We start from the raw sequence: 20,211 nt of genomic DNA, 5'->3' as shown, positions 1-20,211 counted from the left end.
AATCTGCTCCAACCTATTACTCTCTCCGGCATATAATGGGCACAATGAACCCAAATGTGGATTTTTCACACATGGATGCAAACTCTGCTAATTCCAGCATTATTTTTCCTTCGCAACCCTGAGCAAATTCATGGGCTGAAACTTGTCAGCTATAAAAAAAGGGAATGAAACCAAAAAAATCGCCAGCTAGTTTGCCTATATCCACCATATGTGAGCATACAGATGTCTAAAATGGGAGAAGCAAAGGAGTTACGTGCTTCGTGTTTGAGATATTCCGAGCTCAGGGTGCTCCTGTCTGCAAGGAACTCAACTGAAGGGTCAGCCCAGCCTTCCTTACTCCTTTCTGATACCCGAGGATCCCTTGTTGTTGGGGAAGATCTCCACACAGACCTGGTCCACAATCTAAAATGCCACGGTGGCTTTTTCCTTTCCTCAGTCGCTTTTAAAAATTGCTCTCTGATTGAATCCATGGGGATGATGAAGTCAAGAAAACGTGCTCTGCATGCTGAAATACTCAAATAAGGCTGCATTAAGGACAGGACCGGCGTCATGTGAGGAATTTGGTGGCATGTCAGACATTTCAAAACACGAGGAAAGCGAAAATGCTCAAGGCAACTCCTGGAATAAACCCACAGGGACCCAATGAGAAACCGCCACCAAATGAAAGCATTACAGGAAAACAGATGGGGAATAAGAGAGGAACATCAGAAAAATCAAATGACATGTTTAAAAGGGCAAAACATCAATATCACCCGGAGAATTGATAAAATGTTTCATTTTAAAGGATGCTGTAAAGCAAAGAAATCATGAAATGCATTATGAGTACAAAAAGGAAAGAATGTATCTACCATTATAGACAGTTCCAGCACCCAAGAAATTGGATTGCCTTCTCAACAGTGTGTCTATGTACTTCTGTCTACATATGCACACACGCCAAACATGAAAATTAATGACTTTTTCCCCTTTTCTGAATCCTCAGCTCTTAAAAATATCGTTTTCACGCTTGTACTGAACTTATCGTTGCGATCTAAGAATTAATCACCAATTACATAAATAATTGATTATCACAATCACTCGCAGCACACTATGATCGACATAGCTAAGATTTTAACAAAAGAATCATTTGAGAAAAGTCTCCTTTTAATCCTTGACTTTTTACCATGATCTTCCTGCGTTGCTCAGAACAGAACAATGGTGTAATCAGGAATGAGTCGCATTACGGACCGACGCTTTTTTCTCACCTCTCACCCATTCAATGCCTCCATCTTTTCTTTTCTTTTTTTTTTTTTCCTGATGAGTTCCATCATGTTTTCAAAGAGTAGATGGAAACGTAGATATAATTTTGGAATAATTGCGTGAAATCTATTGGTCACGAAGGAATAAAAAAAGGAAAGAAAATCGTACCATTTTCTCTTTGAAACTTTTTCCAAGCTCTTGGGCTTTGATTCAAAGTGATTTTTGAACACTGCGGTCTTGAAGAGAGATGTTTGCAGTGTTCTCTGCCACAACCTCTATCACCTTGGAGAGAACTTCACCAAAATGGCATGGAAAGAGCTTCCAAAGCCATCCCCACTCGTTTGCCACATGTGCTACCAGAAATCTTTGCAGGAAAGAGTGCAAAAGCCTCAGGAGTGCAGTGCTCCTATGGCGCTAAAGAAAGGGCTGTCTGCCCTTTTGTTACGTGGTACACAAATGGCTAAGTGAGCAGAAGAGCCTTTGCAACACATACATAAATTCATGCTCTTGCTGCAACGCACTCTCTTAACTCCTCCTGTTTGGATTGTGGTTCCACTTTCACCCAAACATGATGATTGAGTGCTCTTTAGAGCACAGCAAGAAGGATTGCCCTAATAAGGCCCCACCACTGCGGCATTCACACAGCGAGCAGAGCAAACAGACTCCATGGAGAGCTCTGGTCAGGGTGTGCTGTGCACCCATGGGTGCTCTGACAGTGATCCTGTACAGAGGGGACCTGAAAGCAAAGCATAGGAAACGTACAGCCTGATGGCAGAGTGCAAAATAAGGCCTTTGCTGCTGCCCAGCCTGCCCAGGTCTCAGAGTAGCCGGAGGATTGCATTCTAGATGCATAATAGATGAGATGTAAAAACTAATTCTAAAACCAACTATTACCATGAAAGTGTTTCACTTTACCTCAGGATAAAGGCTGCTTTTCACATCCCTCCTGAGCTGCTGCAGAGCAGAGCTGAGAAGCCCAGCCAATAATTCATAAAGAATGCATTAAAAGAGAGATGTACCTACAGCTCTCATAAACACCTGTGTCAGATGCCCAGCATTACCTTGCAGCCATCCATCACGTATTGAATCACAGATGAGCAATCATTGACCAACTGGTGCTCCTGCATCTGAGAGAGGCACTGAAATCCTGTTTGCCTCTGAATTATTAAAATATGGAAAGTCCTAAATTGATTTACAAATGGGACGAGCTGTAAATCTCCACATACATGTGTGCATCTCCTGTTCAGGTTAAGATCACACGGCAAAGAAATAGGAGCACTTGAAATAAGATAATGAGGGACAGAAAAGCAAGTCTGGCAGCCGAAGATGGGTCAATTCAAATCCACAATAATAGAAGGAAACGATTGCTTATAGGAAAACCATGATGAACTCCATGAACCCCTTCAAAATTTCCCTTCCATTGCACACACATTTCTGCATGTGTTCACATCCCCATTTACCCTGTAGTCTCAGGAGTTTGGAAACGAAAAGGGCACAGATTGAGCCGCAAAGGCACAGCATCTTGGCTCAAAGCAGCAGCACCTCATGCTGGAAGGATCCATTTCCAGCTCCCAGCCACTGCAGTCCCTCTATCTGCACATGCCTGACTGATATCCTGCATTATAGAGCTAAGAATTAATTTCAAAAGTACAATTCCAACACATAAGCCGTGCTGCTTGTTTTCAGATGCCATCATTTAGAGAATGTTCAAGGGAATTGTAAAACAGGATTCACTTTATGATGTGGATGAAGTTGGCACTGAATTCTAAACGAGCTGGATACTGCATGCTAAATTGTGTCAGCAACACCTCAGTGAACAGAAATATGAGCTTTTCTCTGTCTCCGAGACACCTCTCCTTGCGTGATACAGAGAGTGGCATCCTTATCAACTTAGACAGAACAGACTAGATTTTATGACAAATCTGTCAGTTGTGCGGGGTTTGAGATACATTTCCATCTGGGTGTACTTAACGGGTCTAACAGGGATGGAGTCTTTCAGATCTGTATTTTTTTGGAGTTGTAGTTTATGTAACGTATTAAAACTATCTGAAACATTATTTTTTCCCCGTTCCCCATAGAAATCAACATTCACCGGAGCTCTCACTGCTGAAAGCAGCAGTTTCACAGTCCAATTTCCTTCCCCATTCATTGCAGAGTGAAGGTATCATGCTCCTCTCACCTTGCACACCTGCTCTATCAGCTGTGGCAATCACATAACAGTATGAACCAAGAGGAAAGGTTGCAGTTCTGACCTTAAGAATTTCTGAAACCAGTGGTCACAAGTGAAGGAACGGAGCTGCAATGAACAACTTCTAATGGCCCAACCATGCCTCCCACAGAGCTCTACCTCTTACAGCTACACACACACTCATGCAGCCCTGGCAATCAGATGCAAAACACCCAAATCTCTGTATTGTCTGTATGGCAGTATTTGTAATATTCCATATACTTAGGATAAGAAAGAGTGCCAATGCTAAAAATATCCTTAGTGCTTGTGAACTAACCCTATGTTTACCCAAACTCTCCTTTCAGTGTCTCAGGATTGGTGCCCTGCTCAGCTGTGCAGAAGTAATCAAAATGGTACCTTGCATCCGTCAAAAGATCTGAGAGCACAGTCAGTTGTGACTTTTGAAGTTTGTGCATCCAGCCATGGAAAGAAATAGGTGATTGCATCTGGCATGAAAGTGATAGATTTTCTTAGGGAGGCTTCAACCTGAAGTAGCAGGATTCGAGCAAATGATAAAAGCAGCATGCTTACACTTTGTTTCATCTCTTCCTCTTCTCACTGCAGCTTGATAGACCAGACTAAGATGTGACATGCTTACATTTCACTACCATAAGCACACTCTCCATACAGTGTCACTTGGGCTCTATCCACTGCAGAGTAAAGTCTTAAGAAGAACACACTTCATTATATCTCAATAGAAGGCAGCACGGTCAAAATAGCAACTGCCAATTTGCAGGACAGTGTGGGCTCCAATCCGTCTGTTATTTATGTTATAATGGAAATGGGATGGAAGAAATGACAAATAAGCTTAGCAAATACGATGAGCATCCAGACGGGAAGGCATTATCAGCAAACATTCACTTAGCAGAGGCAACTACTGCTGCTACTGCCTGGGTACTGTGTTGGACAGAACACGAGCTTGGAACAGGAATACCTCAAATGAACACACAGAGAAGAAAAATGATGAAGGAAAATATCCCTGGCGTGGCTGCATATGGCAGTGAGTGCTGTGCCAGGACTGGGATTCCTTCAGCCACCAAGAGAAGACAAGCACTGCATCCAAACATCATGATTAAACTCTCTGAACGTCCCTCTGGGATCCAACAAGAATTAGGAAATTGGGACTTCGGCTCTTGTATGAATCACAGAGCGGCCTGGGCTGGAAGGGACCTCAAGAATCACGAAGCTCCAACCCCCCTGTCACACGCAGGGCCACCAACCTCCCCATTTCATAGCAGCCCAGGCTGCCCAGGGCCCCATCCAACCTGGCCTTGAACACCTCCAGGGATGCACGGGGCATCCACAGCCTCTCTGGGCAGCTGTTCCAGCACTCCACCACTCTCACAGTAAAGAGCTTCCTCCTGGCATCCAACCTAAACCCTCCCTCCCTCAACTTAAAACCATTTCCATGAAGGAATGTATCATTTAAAACCAAGCGCTGTGTGCTGCTGCTGCTGCCTTGTCTGGACCAGAGGAGAAGAGGAAAGAACACTGCCCCTAAGGTTCCTCTGTGGCATGACCAGCAGCTGGGAAAACAGGGACACAACCCTCAGCTGTTCCACCTGCCTTTCAAGACTTATGCTTTTGAAGTTTATCTTTTGCACATGTACATGGGCAGGCACTTTCTCTACCAGAAGCACTGGGGTAGTGACAAGGACTAGCTTATATCTGAATGCGACTCAAAAGTGGGGTTCCTCTTCCATTATGCAAAAAACCTTCCTTAGAGCAGTGATGACCCAGCACGAACGAGCATCAGCCTGCAGCAGGTGTGCTGGCAGAGCAAAGCAGGAGCAGGGCTGACAGTCAGACGCGATGTTGTGACGAGAAACACTGGGAGGGACCACACTCAGCATTCTCATGCACAGCTCTGCTGACCTTCCCCAGCCAAGGGCAGCCCCTGTCCTCCTCCTTCCTTGTCCCCAGATTGATGGGCACGGCTGTGCACACAAAGCCTTCATCCTAAGTCCAATTCGGAATTCTGGTAACACCGTCTGCCCTTCATTTATATTCCTTCTCCTGTCAAAGTGACATTAACGAGCATAATCAGAGGGGGGCTTTGTGCCAATTAACAATTTCTCGTTAGCTTAATTAGGGGACACATGTTTTTAATCACAGCTAAGAATGTGGAGTGATTGAAGAATTGATTCGGAGCTTTTGAAAGCATCACTGTCAGTGTAGGGAATTTAATTCGGCAGATGTGGTAAAAGAAAGGGAGCAAAGGCCGTAACTGACTGGGGCTCAGTGAGCCTAATAGCAGGCTGGAGCACAACGAACTGCAGTTACACCAGTAATGTTTCCCTATTATCACCCATGGCTACCAGGTCTACTCTGAGACATTGAGAAACGTGGATAAAAACACCACCAACACCTCTTAGGTTGACATCCGTAGTTTTGCAGTGTAAATACACAACGTGCCATGCCTTCCTGTCCTGTCAGCAGGACAGACAGCTTCCCAGGCTTTTCCTCCACATTTATCCCAACAAGATGGATCTCCTGTTCTCTGTAATTGAGAAATGACCTGCGTAAGTGCAATAAATGACCTGGATGACAAATATGTTTTTTGGTGGGCATCACAGACCATTAGTCAGGAAAGTAGCCTTCCCTTACACGGATCCTTGCAAAGCCAATTTGCATTTTCCAGTCGTGAGCATTGGAGCTGAACCAAGTCAGCACCAGCAGTCCCAGGTCCCATCCCTCACTGGAGCAGATCCCACAGCCCTGCAGTGCTTTGCTGCATTTATTGCTTCCTTCTTGCAGCCCTTTGTGGTTTTCACTGCTTTACACCACCTAAAGCCCTTGGCACAGGGCAGGGATCCTCAAAGAAGTGCCATTAATCCTATACGTTTACTGTGCTAATATTAGGCCACTTGATCTGAGCAGGTACTTCGGGATATCTTCCGTGCCTGGACTCTTTTTTTTCCCCTTATGAAATGCCATCAAACTGAACTATTTCATCCTAAGTCAGTACTAAAATTGGATGTTAAATGCTATGAAATATGATGTTTTCTGTGCAGGCACAATGTGTCCGTGGGCTGCTGGGCTTAGTGGTTCTCAGGGTAAAGGAAGACCAGCTGTGTTTTCCTCCTCCTTCCCCTGCTCCAAAATAGGAGTTTGAGAATTAATGTCCTCAATTCAGATGATTTTTACCAGCACACATTCGGAAAGCAACAAGCACAGACTTGGCAGAGCTTTCATTTAGTAGCGTTTTGTCATCTTTTTCTTACCCTGCCTTTGGAAAAATACATGGGAATATCACATACTTCAGCATCCACACAGTGTGAGAAATGATGACATTTACTGGCAATAGTATATATAGGAATAAAGGCCTCAAGGTCTTTGATAGCCACTACAGTATTTATGCAAGTGATAAAATGAGTCGTTTCAAGCAACAGAAACATATGAAACAAGAACCTGACAGCGTGGCCTTAACAAAAAGAGGTTTCTCCTAATGCAGCTGGGTCAGCAGATCTGAACCTGTCCACAGAGCACACATCTGGAATCAGAAGCCAACTTCTTTAACCTGGCCTTCTGCTTCACTGGCCACATCACCGCCTCCTCTATGGGGAGTTGGAGATTTAATGGCTGCCTAGCATCAAATACACCTGAAAACGAATTATGCTACAAAATTCCCCTGCCTCGACCTTGTGCTGGCACTCACTCTTACCACTATCATTGGTGCCATTCTGCATGGGTGCTTTAAATGACCGCACACAGCTTTGGGTGATGGATGCTCGAGGACCTGCAGCTCTTCTAAGTGCCTTCCTCACCCCACGCTGCAGCAGCTAGGAGCCAGGTCTGATATCTCAGTGCCTCTTCATTCTGCACCCACAAGACCATTCCTCCATCAGGAGCCAGCGCCAAGCAGCTCTGCTTTGGAGCACACAACGTGCACGACAGACCTCGTTTCTTCCCTTTGATATTATTATCTTTTTGAATATTCTCCTTCTCCCCACCCAAAATAACAAGCATTGTGGAAAGGTTAAGGTCAGAAATGGATGGATTCCCTACGTTAGCAGACTGGAAATATTCAAAGGATGAAATCAGCACAACCAAAGCCAGCTCTAATAGCTTTCATCTGTTCTGTTTGCCTTCTTTTGCTAATCTAACACCCGTGTTTTTGTAGAAGAGGAGTTAAACAACTTTTTTTTTTTCTTCCTCCAGACTTATGAGTAATATGTAGCAAATCTGGAAGATCACTCATGCAAACAGTAGCTTTCCAATTCTCAGAAGCATTCATCTTCAATAAAAATTGTATGTGGGATTTTTCAGAAATGTCGGAGCCCTCATGTAAACGCAGCTATTGATTTCATCTTTAGAGCAGCAATGTAAGATATATATGCAGTGTCAAAGTTGCTGCTAATGAAACTTATCTTTCCCTACTCAGTATTCTGCTTATTTGCCGGTACAGAGAAACTGAGGGAAGTTGAAAATTATGCTGCAGTACAAGTAGGTGATGTATTACAAAAGATAATCATATTTTACAAAGCATCATTCATCCTAAGAGATCCCAAACTGCTTGTGAAACATTTGCATAGCCACACATTTTCTAATGCAGTGGCAAAATGAAAGGAAAAAAAAAAAAGAAGAGAATATGAGAATTTCTCAGTGCCTGCACAGAAGTGTTCTCCAACCCTGCTCTAGTGAGCTTTGGGCAGGAGCCCTCATCCAGGGACAGGACCTTCGTTGCATAACATTGCAATGGTTTAAATACATCGAGAGAGAGCCCCAGTTTTGGTGGCCATGTGTAACGTTGCAAGGATGCTGTGTGCTTCCTTAACCCTAAAGGTGAGGTGACCCATCCTACCGAGGTGTAATCCTTACAGCAGAACGTCATCCTCCTGCAGAACGACGTCTACCAGACCTGCTTTTGTATTCCAGGCTCTTCTCTCCTTCCCACCTATCTGTGCAGAGCCAGCTTTTCAAAGTCAGTCCGATGATGTATTACAGCAGACAGTTGCATTTAATACAGCATCATGATCTCTGAACGTCTTTGTCACCCACGCAATGCCAGCACTATGGCAATATTGATGGATGCTCCCCTGAGGCAGCGCTGAAACAGCCCAGGAACCCCTCCGATGGGGGCAGTGCAGTTTATGGGGTGATCAATCAGAGCAGTGGGCTGAGATCCCCAAGCCTGGGGGCACAGCACACAGCAGGCAGCTAGGAGGGGACAAGCTGGCACCTCATCCTTCCTGTTTGCCATGGGTCTACAGCATCAGCGGGAGAAGACAGAGCCCTCTGGATTCACACACACAGCATTTAACCACCTTCTGCCACCTGGAGAGGTAACATCCCTCTGATTTGTTTCAGGTTCTACATTACTGCTTTTCATGCAGACGTTTGAGGGCAGCCTACAGTGAAAGCTATAGCACTTCTCAGCTCCTTTCTGCAAGGCAGACAACACTCCTGGGAAGGTCAGGGAAGCAGAACTGCAGACCTCCTGCAGGCATCTATCTGAAGTAAATCAAAGACCATCATCCACAAACACGGAGCACACAAAGGCTCCAGCCCAGCAAGGTCACTGCAGGGCTTTCCTTCAGCCTGCTCACACCTGCCTCTTCCACTGCTTTCCAGAGCCAGCGGTCACCTAAGGATCTGCTCCACAAGCAGAGCTTTTCCCAGTCTGGGTTACTCAGCTCACCCACTCCACAAAGAATATCCCACCAGCTTCACCCTCAGTGACCCCATTCACCCTCCATTCCATTACAGCTCAACTGCAGCAATTTGGACCCACCTGCAGGCATGGCTCCGCACCGATTACCATGCAGATTCCATAAATCCTGTAAGCTGTCGTGATTAATCGGTAACAGCAACTTTAAGCACCTGCAGTTTGGAAAAACAAACAAGCAGTAAATTAGGGAAGCTTACATCTCATGCCTGAGTCACTGCTCCCACGCCATTTTTCTTCATTATAACTATTGGTGGGTTTAGTGGTTTTTTTTTGGGAAACCTGTGATGCTAACCAGAGCTGTACTCAAGCACTACGTCGAATGGCATCATCATTATCAGTTCCATTCAGAGGACATGGCTAAGAAGGTAATGGCCAGATGATCTATCACAGAATCACAGAATGGCCGGGGCTGGAAGGGACCTCAAAGATCACGAAGCTCCAACCCCCTGCCACATGCAGGGCCACCAACCTCCACATTTCATAGCACACCAAGCTGCCCAGGGCCCCATCCAACCTGACCTTGAACACGATGGGATGGGATGGGATGGGATGGGATGGGATGGGATGGGATGGGATGGGATGGGATGGACGGGGCATCCACAGCCTCTCTGGCCAACGCAGGTCAAGGAGAAGCAATGTGCTGGGGGTTAATGAGAAAAAATTATCTGCTATCATGGAGCTGGGATGTCAGGTGAGCCTGAAACAACAGCACTGCTGGGCCACCAGCCTTACACTGAGCTGAAACTCACTGGGAAAAGCACAGCTTTTAAAAACATTAAACATAATAATATTTATAAGGAATGAAATTCGTTCAAATATTTGTAGAATGCGAAGTAATTACGGGCAAGATTAAGAAAAAGAGGGAAATTATTAAACAAATAAAATGACGATAAACAAACACGGCTCCCAAAGAAATAAAAGGATTATGGCAAAGCGTGCCTGTGAAAATTGATAAAAAGCCTTATTCATAATTTCCTCTCCATCCATTAGGAGCTAGTCATGCGGAGAAATTACGAGGAGCTGTAATATTTCAACCTGTATTTTTAAATAGTCACTCAAGTTAATGCAAAGCAGATGGAACGGACCATATTTTCCTAAATTATGCCCATTAAAATTTGTAATTGGGAGTTTTTAAGCTCGAAGACTGCAGCGTAGCACAGGTCCCAGCCCCACGCGATCCCCTGGGCCGTGGGCTGAGCACAGCTCCTTGCGCAGAGCATGGCAGAGGTGTGAAGGAACTGCTGCCAGGATGCAAGGAAAGGATGTAAGGAGACAGCAGGGCTGTGAGCACTGAGCTCCTTCACACCAACAAACCGCCCGTCTGCTCCCTCCCCATCACAGCACCCAGCAGCCGTGCCGAGAGACGGATGGGGGCTTATGCAAACTGCTGCTGGTGTCTGGAGAGCAACTGAGTGCATGAGCATGCATCTATGCACCGTGTGAGCGGTGGGCTGCGTGGTTTCCTCTGGGAAGCTCAGCCCAGTTCGGATGGTTTCAGTGTGCAGACGCTTCTGCTGTTCCATTGGGGTCGTGCTGATGTCATTGCACTGTGCTATGCCCCTGCCCTCTGCATCAAGAGGTTCCAAAAGCACGCCTGGTGCAAAGCAGACAACAGGTGTGCAAAGCAGACAACAGCCATCAGTATTACTACATCTGGGAGAGGTGTGCAATATGCCACCGTTCCCTGCAGCACACACCAGTTGTTTGGCAGCTTGGGTTTGGACGAGGTGAGAGGGGGAGTTGTTCTTCCCTGCGTTTCTAAACACTTTGCAATCAGAAACTCCAAATTTCTGTTCTGCTCCCAATGTTGCTGGGCTCGTTTTGTGATGTGTAGAATTGCTGTGCTTACGCAGCAAGGCGCTGAGCACTGCATGGTGATAAATGGAGACGGGCACCATGGAAAACATGAACAGAGGTGGGGGACAGGGCTGAAAGCAAACAAGCCTGGAGGGACACACGAGGTCTCCAACGAAAAGCAGACTTAAACATGCCACAGTATTTCCTACTGTTTGTATCAGAAACCCCAGACAGACCCCCTCTGAATGTTCAAAATTCACTGAAGATCGCTGTGAGAGCAGAGCCTTATCAGCAGGGACAGGTGTGTTGGTCACCACAGCACTGCTCTGTGAATTGTATCTCAATAGTTCACCATGCTGAACTGATGTAAATATCTCCCTGTTAATCTAATGGCACTTATCTCAGCATTCTTTTTGGGGGGGTTAACTTTTCTCTAGTTTCAAATCCATAGAATCATAATCATAGAATCACAGAACAGCCTGGGTTGAAAAAGGACCACAATGCTCATCCAGTTCCAACCCCCTGCTATGTGCAGGGTCACCGAACACCAGACCGGGTTGCCCAGAGCCACATCCAGCCTGGCCTTGAATGCCTCCAGAAATGTGGCACCCACAACCCACATATCCAATATAGCTCTTCCTGCCTGCTGGGCCAGTTTTGATTTTATTGCTTTTGCATTTGTGCACATTAACTTCTGCAACTTGAGCAGAAGGCTCTGCTCCCATGGAGGGTCGGGCACAGCAGTTTTTGGGACATGCTCCTCCAGGGCACTGCTTCTGCTCACCACTCCAAACCTCAGGCTCCATCTCAGCACTGTCCTCCAAGCAATGCAATGTTACTCCACACGAGTCTGGGCTGCAGGCAGGCAGTGGCAGCTTGGCTTTCTGACCTGCTGGAGAAGCTCTGATGTGAGCAGGTTGGGCAGGTTGGCTGCGCTCGGAACAGAGCCCGAGTTCAACTCCGAGTTAATCCCACAGCCAGCAGCCAGTGAGTCCCCTCTGCTGGGATAAATCCTCAGGCACGGAGCCAGCAGAGCTGCGACAGCACACACTGACTGTGAATCTGCTCAGATGTTTCCAAATAAATAACAAAACCCACAGACAGAAGGCCGGCTACGTGAGCGCCGAGAGGGAGGGAGGGAGGGAGGCTGCATGTGGATAAATCTGGAGGAAAAACGCGAGGTCTGCAGGGGTTTTTGATGGATTACGTTGCATGTTTGAACATAATACACATTAAGGCTGGAGACACTGATGCCTCGGATGGTGTGAAATTCCATCTAACGTGGGTTGTTTGCCTGACACAAACATGTTTAGCACGAGATGGAACAAAGGCGAGAAAATCGTAGCAGTTTTTGAGTGATGCTTGAAAAATTGTTTGCTTCCCCCACCGCCCCCTCCTGCCCCTCTCAAACTGCTTCTTTTTTTCTCCTCCTCTAACCTCACACCTCTCCCCCCTTTTCTGGTAATGGCTTAGTAAATAATTCAGAGAAAAAAAACAAGAACCAGAACTCAGCGTAATAAAAATGATGTCTCTATCTGCTGTTGAGGCGCATCGTGCCACTTAAGGAAGACAGATGGGAGGATATGCTGTACTTTGCTTAGTAAACTGCATTGAGAGAAACTGAATAAGCCTGAAATTAGAGCAGAGGGTGAGATGGGGGGAGGCAGCAGTACAGTGTTGCCTGACAAAGATGCAGGGAGAAGTAATTTACTCTGAAATGACAGTTTGAAGGGGGAAGAAAAATAAACACACAGGAGGGAGCTTAGACTCATTAGCAGCCCAGCCCCAGTATCTCATCATTAATAATAATAAAGAACCCGGCTGAACCGGTGGCTCACAGTAACACTCAAGTGGCTGGGTCTCCCTATTTATTTAACACAGAATAACTGATGGAGCTGAGGGAAGGTGGATGAGGAATGGGTCGGTTGTGGGGTGGGAGGTGTGGCGTGGGAGCAGAGCTGATGTATGTGGGACCAAGGCACAAGAGCTGCACCATGACTCTGCCTGCATCGTGCCCCGAGCGCACAAAACCAACCTGGGTACAGCAGCAGGGCTGTTCCACTGCTCGAAATCTGCGTTGTGAACATTCCCCTTAATGTGAAATATTTTCTTGCTGCACTGGGAAAGGCAGGAGTGGAAACAAAGGGAAACCGTAGCGATGGTTCGTGTGCCATGAAAGGGACTGCGAAATGGCTTGAAGAGGGAAAGAACGGAGGGATCTGTTTGATTCAGTCTGAATTTAAGGAGTAGGGTTGGTCAAAATACCACTTCTTCCATTCAGTTTTCAAAGTATTTATCTCACTTAGAAATCTTCCTGCTGAAATATGCTTTCTATTTCGTCTTCTCCCCCCCCTGGCTGCAGTCTCCACAGCCCTGTGCACTGCACACGTGCTGCCCTGGATCAGTATTTCAGTGGGAGAGCAGCCAGGAAAAAGGAGGATGTGAATGGTGTTTATGCCTCAGTAAATGGCCTTTTTTCCACAGCAAGTAATGAGCCAGTATCTCAGGAGGACAGCGTGCTATTTTTATCATGAAGGTCCTGTGCCCCTTTCCTCTAAATTATCGCCCTCATTCTGCAGTGGTAAAGTGCATCTCCGTGGCTCAGTTGCAGGAGGAGCAGGCAGTTCCAATGGCCAACCATCACCTATAGCTGGAAGCAGGTTTTTGGTCAAGCATCAGACACAATGTGCCAAGAGATTCTGACTATGTAAACACTTCTTTTGGTTCCAAGATGGAAGCAGAGCTGCTCAGAAGAGCTAATTGTTGATTTGAAGCATGGAAAATTTGGCTTTCAGTGCAACTCTTATTTTGCTTCCACTGGAAACCAAAGAGAGCCTCGCTCCCCCCAGAAAGTTCCACGCAGCTTTAAGGTTGAAGTGTAATTTATAAATATTGATTGTGTGCTTGAAGCTCAGTCTTGGGAGGTGCTGAGCACACACACACCGTACTGATGCCCTTTGGACAGCCTCAGGGGAATGACACTTGATAAATGCACAGTGCTGTTATTTTAGTAACAAGAAGTGCTCCGAACTGTTATTATAACGTCCTTTCAAACACAAGTGCAGATTTGTTTTGGAAACATACATATAATGGAAGCTGCAAGGTAGAGGCTCAATACATTAATTATGCCTCAGCATGAGAGCTTTGACAGATTACGGGCAGACTAATTAAACGTCTTTAATTAAAATACACAGTCCTTGCAAAACTCAGACGGGAGATGGAAGAGGAGGCTCTGCTAAGGTTGGAAATGACCTTAATGAAGTCATCTGGAACCAAACGAAGCCCAATGTCTTCATTGTGTTCTGCATCAGCAGATCATCAAGATCTTATGTGCCCAGCGGGGCTTGGACAGCTGACTGGCAGATCTGGTGTGGCAGGAATGAAAGAGATGGGGCCAGAAAGGAGCTGCCTCATCTCCTGGCTCATCTCCATCCCGCTGAACTCAGGGTAGGCTGAAGCAACGGTCCTGAAGCGTGGCATGGAGAGCGGCAGGCAGCCTGGAGCTTAATGAGCTGCAAGGTTTCTTCTGTGCAAATGCAACTTGATAAAGTCTGCTTGTAATTCCAGAAAACTGCATCGCTGAAGATCCTGAACACAAAAATGGGAAATGCTTTTGGTTTTTAGAAAAGCTTCTGGTTTTCCCTTCTTTGTTCTGTGCAAGGATGCACGACATTGGGTTGTAAAGACCAATTTATGTTTTATCATGAAAACCTTGACTTTCAGACTCTTTCTACAGATTCAACTGAATCTTTTCAGCAGAGTTATGGTTTATATTTACATAAATTACCATACGAAACTTGTTAATATTTCCTGAATATTCTTTTACACAGTGCTATTAGACAAGGTTCTACGCTTTTGTTTGGGACTCAATGTCAGCAAATCGGAATTTATGACTGTGATCAGTTAGGAGCACAGCAAAATTATTCATTCCCTAACATACTGGGTGTTTGGGTGTCAAATAATCTGTCCTGAGCAATGCTACCTAAAATCAGCAGAATTTTATCATGCAAATTACAGGAAGTGTTGTCATAGAGAACAGCAGGAAGTTCCTGATTTATTGTCATTTACTCATTAAGCTCAGATTTGCTTCATGGAAGGCACTGTGCTAGGTAATGTGCCTGGTGTCAGGTTTTTATCAATCGTAGTGATACCTTTCCATTGCAGGAAGAGGTCTTAGAGTCTGCCTGGATCGTGGATGAAGAGCAGGCTCTGTATGCCAGCTCTGGAACTGAAGCTTCAGGGAAGATGCAAGCATCCCACTTGCTCCCAGTTCAAGGTTGGGATGGGCTCGAGTCATTGAATCCCATCAGGTCTTGGCCTTGCCCAGAACACACGACCCAGCTGTTACTTCTGTGGACTAGACTCTGAGATCTTGTCTTTGCTGCGATTTACTTTGGAATGTAAACTTCCCGAGGTAAATAAAAATAAAATAAAATAAAATAAAAAGCACAGTGAGGACAGTCATATTTGTTCTGCAGTGAGGGCAGCACTATATTCTTCGCATCGTTGATCTTGGCAAGTTGGCCAGGAAATGAAAGATTCACTTCAGATGATATCTGTGCTCCTGATAGCTGTTATCAGCTCCCGACTGATACAGCATGTGAAGCTGAATGTTGGTTTTTGGTGGATGCTGGGCATCTTTGCACATGAGAAAGATGCAAGAGCACAACTGCCTGGCCCAGAAGGAGCCCCGGGCTCAAGGCTGTGGCCAAGCACATCCTAATGGGAATATTCTCCCTGCACTCAAGAGCAGCCCTGTTTTCATGCTTTTCATGGATAACAGAGGGAACTCCCTGAATGATCAAGTGCTCTTTAGCAGCACATCCTGTAGGTAGGATGTGCTACGGGTAGGAGAGCAAATCCACACTGCAGATGTTTAATGACAAGGGATGGAATTAGATTCCACCCACAACTGAGTTTAATTTCTCTGAGGACCATGAATCTGCCACTGGAAGGGGTGCTCACAGGAGAGGATGGCAGCGCTTACTCAGGGCAGTGATGTATTTGTGTGGTCCTGTTAATTCAGGTCTTTCTTTTCTTCTGCAGATGAAAAACACACAGGGTTCTCCAAGGCTAGCCCATGTTTTAAAGTTAATGGACCTCATACTCAAGTTCTAGCAATAAGGACTCCTTTCAGTCCTTGTTGACATGAAATTTGTTTTTCACGCATTAGATGTTCCCTGGGCAGGACAGGGAATCCCCGGTGAGCACAGGAAAGAGCTGGAGCTAAAGCACTGTCAGTTTGTCTCCATAGACTACTCCTTAGATCTTTAATGAGCACCTGGTTCAGGATACATCGTGCTCGTACTGACTCTGATACCACATCACTGCCTCTCCTGGACAGAGGAACTGTGCCAAAGGGTTGAAAATGTTGCAAGAACAAAGCAAGCCCATGGAACTGTACAGGGCTTCAGCTGGGCAAGGATGCAGCACCTTAAGACAGCTCTGCAGCCACAGCTGATGGGATCTCAGGCACCAAACGTGTTCTGTCCTTGGAGCAGCATCAGTTTTTAATCCTGTATCTTTGAAGCATTCACGCTATGGGCAGAGCTGGTGGAGTGGAGGGATGCCAGCCTGGTGGTCCTGCAGCAGAAGGATTACATGCTCACCCTGCATGCAGCAACTGGAATGGGATGCTTGAGGCAGATGAAAGCATTTTCAATGCTTCAGAAAGTAGCAGACAGAAGTGATAAATACGAGTATATTATTTTTCCATTTTTTTTCTACTTCATTTCCGCTGTCAAAGATACTGATCTAAAGCTTCTAACGCTTGACCTTCCCCTCTTTCTGGACCAGTGGTGCTGCAGAGCTGTTCTCACCCCTTCATTCGCAACACCAAGTTAGGAAATCTGAAAAGTCCAGCTTTCAGGACTTAAGTTTCAAAGGGAACCCAATGAAAAGTACTAATTGACCTCTCAGTGATAAACCAGCCTACAACACTGAGCGCACTACATCTCTTAAACTGATGAGATTCCAGCTTCAAACTCACGTTGATCCAGAACTTCAGTGAGCTGATAGGTAGAAATTTGGTTAACACCCTACCATTTCAGTTGCTTGTTTGCTTAGTTTATTTCGTAAAACTGTTCTCTTCCCAATGCAGGCCCTCTGGGAGAGCTGAGAGCCTGCTGCCCTTTCTATTGCTGGATGTTTTCACTTCTCGTAAACCCTTTCTTCCATTTCACCGTGCTTGCATTGCAACAAGGGAGAGCTGAAGATAAGCAAGATAGGCCCAAACCCCATAAAGGAGAGGTGATGACATCACCTGCCATCTGGAGCCTGTGGTCTTCCAAAGAGGAAACTCAAAACTAATTAAAAATATGCTGTGTTGTAAAGGCTAAACTGCCAGCAGGATCGAGAATAAATCGGACATCATTAGACTTTCATTTCTCTGCAGCATCTTCCAGTAATTTTGGTCTTATGAAACAAACACTTTGTGACAGCGAGAAAAGCCAATATAACGGGAAAAGGTTGCAGCAAGTCATGTAGCTCTGCGAGCTCAGAGCAGGAGCCCCCATCTCTCAAGATTATTTTATTGACTTCCATCTGCCACCTTTGGACAGGTGCAAACCTGGCAGTCACATTCTATTCTCTTGACAACAGGGAAATCTGTTGCGCCATCAGAAATCCCTCATTATTTCAGGCACTCTACAATGCCCCCTCCTGCCCTAATCACACACACTCCAGACCCTTTTCTCAGCTCCCTTTTAGACTCCAAACCCATCCACCCTATGAACAGCCAGCAGCAGAAAGCAGCAGCCTCTCCACCGTTCTTAATACAGACCAGAACAGAATCAGGTTTTAAGTTTCATTTCATCGACAACATCCCTATAAAACATCCCACCCAGGCAGCAAAAACTAGTGACCTTCAAGGCTACTAAATGGACTTTCTGTTTTAATTCCAGCTCAGACCAAGATGTATCATGGTGGTAATTACTCTCCAAGCTCCCCTCCACGTGCTGCGCCGCCTCACTGCCTGGTAAGGTCAGAAGGCTCATTGTCAACAAACCTGCTAATGGCAATCACACTGAAGGCAATTTCTCTTCCAGGGTCCATCACTCTATTAATGAACCCATAAGCAAAAGAACAGCAGTTTCCAAGATTTATAGACATATCTTTGCCTGTTACAGGTCTATCAGCTCCGGAGAATAATTTCATCTTGGCAGACTGGATGGGATGAAGATGGGAATCTACCTTGCCGAAGCTGTTTTCTTTCCCCAAATGGACTTTCCATGATATTAGAATAACAAATGGAAACTAGACTGTGTTTTTACTGATAAATCCAGCAAGCAGACACATCCACACGCCAAGGGAGCCTCCATCTCCGTCTGCCATTCGAGTTACTGAGGCTCGTCTCAATGGAGCTACAGAGCTATTTTTGCACCAGAGGTCTCCAAGTTGCAATCAGTGACTCCATTTTTTCAGTCACTTATCATCTGCAGTGTTGATTTCCCATCGATTTTTATCAGCACATAGGCTTTAAAAGCCATTAAAGTGAGGCCCAAATAGTAGGCTTTCAAACTTATAAATAGGAGCTAAGGTCAAGAGCAACTTTTTGCCAAGTGCAAGAATTGCGGAGTAGCGTGTAAAGCTGCCCTCTCTTGCCTTAAAACATCTCTTAAGAAAGCAAATGAAAATGGAGTGCTGCTTCCTCAGGTCACCAACAAGTCTGAAGGATGCAGCTCAGGAAGGCTGGCTTTCTTAACCTCCACGGATTCCTCAAAGACCTTTTTCTAACGTGGTATAAAACATTAGGGAGACTTGTTTCCTGATTTATCACAGAAGTCCCAATTTTTGTGTGGTTTCTCTCATTCTCCTACCTTAAATAGTATTTCTTAATGTTCCATGTAGAGGCAATCACTTTATCAGACGGAGGGACACTGCATCAGAGCATGTGACAGAAACTCTCATGTCCTCATGTTGAAAATGGCTGTAACCTCATCAAAGCTGTTCAGCAAAGCTGATGGAAAGTGCTAATAGGAACGAGGCATTTAAATTGATGACTCAGTTGGGATTATTCAAAGTGACGCACTGAAATTTGTTTTTCTTAGATGTTTAAGCCTTTTTGAGGCCACAGAGGATGAGAACAAACAACAGAGATGAGAGAAGTGGAAATTCTGCGTGGCATTGTGTTCTCACCTTTGGAAAGCTCAGTTTTACCCACACACGAGTGAATAGGGCTCTCACTCCAAGGACGTCGCTGGGTTTTAAGAGTTTTTTCTTCTCCTGATGATAGCATTGTTTGAAAATGGGTTCATGCAGCATTATTTCCACTCCTTCCCTTAGCCCAGCCCACACTCCTGTGCAGCCTCTGCCCCAGGAGCTGGGCTGATGCGGGGGTCTGGAGCAAAGCGCAGTGGGAAGGGACGAAGGCAGAGCCTGCCTGCAGCTAACAGTGCAAATCCAGGTGGGAAGCAGTGCAACGAGAGGTTCTGCTGCTTCAGTTTCTCCCAGTTGAAGAGGAAATGGACCTGGGGGTGTTGGTTGATGCTTGGCTGAACACGAGCCGACAGTGTGCTCAGGTGGCCAAGAGGGCCAACGGCATCCTGGCCTGCATTAGAAATAGTGGTCAGCAGGAGCAGAGAGGTGATCATCCCCCTCCACTCAGCACTGGTGAGGCCGCACCTCGAGTACTGTGCTCAGTTTTGGGCCCCTCACTACAAGAAAGACACTGAGGCCCTGGAACGTGTCCAAAGAAGGGCAACGAAACTGGTGAGGGGTCTGGAGCACAAACCTTATGAGGATCGGCTGAGGGAGCTGGGATTGTTCAGTCTGGAGAAGAGGAGGCTCAGGGGAGACCTCACTGCACTGTACAACTTCCTGAAGGGAGGTTGTGGTGCAAAAGGGTCTGGCCTCTTCTCCCACGCAAATAGTAGGACCCGAGGAAACTGCCAGAAGTTATACCAGAGGAGGTTTAGGTTGGATATTAGGAGAAACTTTTTCTCTCAAAGGGTGGTCAGGCACTGGAATGGCTGCCCAGGGAGGTGGTGGAGTCACCGTCCCTGGTGGTGTTCAAGAGGTGCCTGGATGAGGAGCTACAAGATATGGTTTAGTAGCTTGTGGTACTGATAGGAATGGGAGGGTGGTTGGACTAGATGATCTTGCAGGTCGTTTCCAACCTTGTGATTCTGTGATTCTGTGATTCAGTTCACACAGGCAGTTCCCAGCCTGGGAGGTTCTACTGAAAGCAAACCCCACCTCTGTATGAATTTGTGCCACTTGGGGGCCGTGTTAATCTGGTTACTCTTCCTCCGTAATTTATGGTTAGGAATAACCTTGAACA

This window comes from Centrocercus urophasianus, unplaced genomic scaffold (genome assembly GCF_019232065.1).
Source record: "Centrocercus urophasianus isolate 14NV4802_14NV808 unplaced genomic scaffold, USGS_Curo_1.0 seq_42, whole genome shotgun sequence".
NCBI classification, from domain to species: domain Eukaryota; kingdom Metazoa; phylum Chordata; class Aves; order Galliformes; family Phasianidae; genus Centrocercus; species Centrocercus urophasianus.
The sequence above is the reverse complement of the archived record's forward strand: the minus strand, read 5'-3'. Positions refer to the sequence as shown.